Source organism: Camelus ferus, chromosome 15 (genome assembly GCF_009834535.1).
Source record: "Camelus ferus isolate YT-003-E chromosome 15, BCGSAC_Cfer_1.0, whole genome shotgun sequence".
In the NCBI taxonomy this organism is placed as follows: Eukaryota; Metazoa; Chordata; class Mammalia; order Artiodactyla; family Camelidae; genus Camelus; species Camelus ferus.
Genome location: NC_045710.1, coordinates 44,693,940 through 44,698,753, shown reverse-complemented (window position 1 = coordinate 44,698,753; position 4,814 = coordinate 44,693,940).

The window sequence follows — 4,814 nt, the reverse complement described above, 5'->3', positions numbered from 1 at the left end:
AAGATGCTCAAGAATGAAATGTTACTTTCTCCTATGAGATTGGCAAAGATTAAGTAGAATGAAGATACTCATTGTTGGCATGTATGTGGGAAAATAAGCAACCTTATCCATTATTCGTGCAAGTATTAACAGACAGACTTTTTTGAAAGGCAGCTTAGCAATACTTGTTAAAATTTTAATAATACCCATTTGCCCTATGCATGGTTCTTTCTGGAGTTGGAATTATGAGAAGCTAACTTTCTACATTTCCCAGTGTTTTTCACTACTTTTCATAATATTTAATGTATATAATATGTATTTATTTTTCAATTTGATAAAATGAAGACATAAAAATGGAAAAAGTTATCTTTCTTTAATAGACTTCACACTTTTTAGGTCAACATCCAAGACTGTTCCAAATGGGTCCCTAGCCCGGTTCTAGCCCCATCTTCGAGGACTCCCTCAAGTAGTGCTTTTCATGCCTCTTTGCCACTGATGTTCCTCTAAGTGGAATGCCCCCTCTGCCTCCACTCCTCTATTCATCAAAACAGTACTTAACTTCTAGAACAACTCAGAATCGCTTCCCTTTCTCTGTGAAGCTTGTCCTCCCATCTGGTTTGCATTGCTCCTCCGTAGTGCTAAGAGAGGAGTTTGTTTATACCCCTAGCAGGGCACAGTTTGGCTTGCATTTGTTGTTACTTGTGAGTGGTGTCTCCTTTGCCATCATTTATTCTCCACTTTATCTGCCTTTTCTGTGAAATAAATGTTCATTTCAAAATATTTGTTCAGTCTTGTATATTCTATACCTAAATCCACCCTTAATTTATACAGCTCTTAAAGATACAGAGCTCAGCCATGTGGACTATTACCTTCAAGTCACAAAATGCTATTTTGTATTAGTTTGTATTTGAAGAGAGAGCAGGAATTAATTAAACATGTCTATAGATGCCTGGTGCTTATTCCCTGACAATGAGCTGGAATTATTACCTCACTTTAAGCCTTTCTCTGGTGATTTGTTTACAGAGAGTTGTGCTAAATAGCTGAATTGTTGTCATGACCTTTTGCCTAGATCTTTTCAAAACAGTCACTAGACTTGAGTTTTACATAACAAAAACACAGACACACAGAATCTCATAACCAGGAGAGAAACAAAAAACAATTCTTAGAATTTTGAGCTTGGACATGCTTTAATTTTGGGCTTACAGGGATAGGCATAGCCTGTGATTTTGTAACTCAACAATAATTAAATCTGACCACTTGAAAGTGCTGAAGTGTGTATGGTTGCCAAACTGTGACAACGTGTAGAATAAACTAATAACCTTAAGTGAACTTGATCAATAGGGCTCCTTTCAGTAAATCAAAGAATTAACCACATTTTGCTGCTTTGGTGACTACACGGTTTCAGGTCCCCAAGTGGGAGTAGCTCTTAAAGCAGAAGTGGCAGCCCCATTATCATTTGTAAATTTCCACTAACAAGCCAGCCTGGCAGCCTCTGTTGGCTGCGCGGGCTGTGACCTTTCTAACAGCATAGTATTCGTCATTTTGTTTATGAGCATCTATATATGCCATGGAAGTTCTGGGGAGAGAGTTTCAGAAAAAGAAACCTGAAGCTAAGAGGGAAATCGAAAAGCAAAAAGCCAGAAACTACTTCTTTAGCCCTTTCTTTGTGATCTCAGGACTTCAGGGACCTTGAAAGATTGATTTCCTCTCACTCAAGTTTCTTACAAAATTAGCTTTGGCTCATACATCTGTAACACAGTAGTTAATTTTACAAGATAAGCAGTCCAGGGGAAATGTATCTGAGGGGGGAAAATCCAGTGCTGGAAGCTCAAGAGACACTTAGAAGGTCACAGAACAAAGCTGGTAAGTGGAGTGGTCCTACTAGAGACCTGCAAATAGCAAAGGGTCTGCTTTGGGTTAATTTCAGTGTATCTTTCATCACATTTCACTTTTTTTCTCAGCCGGCCTTAAATGTAAGTGGGCCTTACTCAAACCTGTTCGGTGAGAGCCTTTGAATCACTCAGCCGAAGGGCAATCATGGTTTGAGTTGTGAAATTTGAACTATGTATGTTAGCATCCACTTCCCTGTAATAGTCCTAGAGGCTGTAGTAGCCGCAGCAATGACGGACTAATCAGTTCTTCATGTTCATCGCTCCTTCTGCTATTCCCAGAGACTCAGCGTGCTTTCAGATAAGCACCAGGGGCCATCCAAGCTGGAGGGCATATTACAATCTTTTTAATTCAATCTCTCACTTTATAGGAGGGGGTCCCCAAGGCTCAGAAAGGCTCCCAAAGATCAAGCAGATTCTTTGGGAGCGGAGCTGGAATTAGAACCAGGTGTCTCAACTAATCTAGATTCCTAAAATCTAGGGCTTTTTATACTCACAGTGACTCAACGCCAGAATAATTTCTCACTCAGTCAGAGAAAGTCTCTGTGAATTAATTAATCTTTTTATTTGGATATGTTAGTCTTTTAAAATATGCTGAAAACGCATTTAACTCCAATATATGTCAGTATTGGGAAAATGCTCACAAAGAAGCTTCCCTATGAAGTTTGCATCTTGGAGATGCCTTCTAAAACAGTTTGATGGGACTGGCCTGTAAAACTGCTTAATGATCCACGAACTATTAATTGTCAAGAGAACAGTAACTAGAACTATTCAGTTTCCACGTGATTATCAAAATGCTGTGTCAATCAATTTGTTTCAACAAAATTCCCTTCAGGTCAGTCAGATCATGGGGGTTTGTCTCTCTTGTGCTCCAAGCAGGTGCAGCAGCTCAGCAGGCAAGTTTAGAGGGGCACAGGACTCCTGTGGTGGAACACACAAGACTACTTATCCTCACCATCTGTGGATATTTTCCCTGATACATGGACTTGGCATCTTCCAAGTGTGTCCTTTAGAATGTTAACTTGGACTTGACAAAATGGCCCCATGGTCAAGTAAATTTTGAAAATATAGTTCACCTGGTTCTCTTCCTATACTAATTCGATTATTTATTCATTCAACAAATTTTTTTCAATCCCTACTATGTATCAGGCACTGTCCTAGGGGCTTAGGATACAGGGGTAAACAGAAAGAACATACATCTCTGTTTCATGGACCTTACAAACAATATGATGAATGTAGCATTTTCCTTTTTGTTGAATTAATTCTTAAGTTAATGCCTTCCTAAGAATAATTCTTAAGTTAAATTCCCAGGAATGGGACAATGAATTGCATTATTAATAATTTGCTAATAATAAGGGCTATGAAGGAATAACCCAAAGTGCTGTGGGAGGATAAATAAGTGGACTTATTAGGAGCTTGTTACCAGAATCTCTTGTGGAGGGTTGATCACCTTGATGAGGTTCTGAATCTGACTGTGGGTAGGGAGACAGCCTCTCCTGATGCTTCCAGTCCCTTCCACAGCCCTCCCTGTCTTTCAGGAGAACCCTACTCCACACCTCGGAGCTCTATTCCTGGGCAGAGAGAAAACCCAGCACAGCCAGGACTGTGGCCTTAGGCTCTGCCTCCCTCCTGGAGGAGTTCTCAACAAGCAACAGGCAGCAACTGGCAATGAAAGCAGGGCCAAGTGATGGAAATTTGGTCAGGAGGAAGTGACTCAAGGCTCTCACCATTAAAAACTCTGACATTTCCTTTAAACTTGACAACTAAGTAAACTTTTTTCTGTCAAAAAACCATTTTTCTGTCAAAAACCAGAAAATTCATACTCTGATTCAGCAACCCCCACCCCCGGAATTTAACTTGAGTTTTCAACAGAAAAATAAAACCACATATACCAAGTCAGTCATTGTAATGTTAAGTATTATAACAAGGAGAAAAAAGCAATCTAAATATTTTACAGTTGAGAAGCTGTGAGATTGTGGTATATTAACTTGTTAGAATTATTAACTTGTGGCCATTATGTCAATTGTGGAGAAGTATGAAGTAACGGCAAGTGAAAAGGTAGAAGACAAAGTTGTACGCTAAGGAATACAAGCTATATAAAAATGGGTATGCAGAACACAGATGACAAGGTTAAATGGAAAAATGGAATCAATTTGCTAGGGTAGTAGGAAAACAGGATAGAAACCCATCATGAACTGGCTTAAGCAAAAGGGAAAAAATTCTTTAGCTCAAACAACCAAGCCTTGAGCAAAGCAGGGATGGCACTGGCCTGAAGGATGTCTTGAAAGAGGGACATGGATCGCTGTCAGGACTTTGCATGCCTCTCTCTTCACTTCCCTCTGCAGGGAAGCTTCTTTTCTCTCAAACAGCCTCTTCCCAAAATGAGGAGATCCTCACCTTTCCAAGATGAGTTTAGATCCCTCTAAACACATGATGAAAGTGCTTGCTCAGCTCTGGTTTAAGAACTATTCTGTGGAAGGGTTGTGACTGAACTGGCTTCAGTCATGTGCCCCTCCCTAGGCCAACAATGGCTGGGATACCATGATTAATACCCACCTTTCAACTAACCATGTGGTCAAGGAATATGAGTCATTTAAGAAGACAGTAACTTCCGTAGCATCCTGTATCTGGAAGAAGAGGGAAGCATCTCCCTAAAAGAAGAAAGGTGCTGCTCTGAATGGAAATTCAGTTGCCTGTTGTTCAATTTAACATTTTAGAAAGATGTCTTATTCTCTTAGTACCAGTCCCAATAGCATTGTGATCCCCTGATGCAACATGCTTTATTATAAATTCACGTGGTACAGTAGAAAAAGCACTACATTAAATGCCAGGAAAATGGATTCTTCTAGCTCTACCATGAATCAGCTGTGTGTCCTTAGGCTATTCTTTATACCTCTCTGATTTCAGTTTCTTCATCTCTACCAGAATAGAGTCAACTCCATGAGG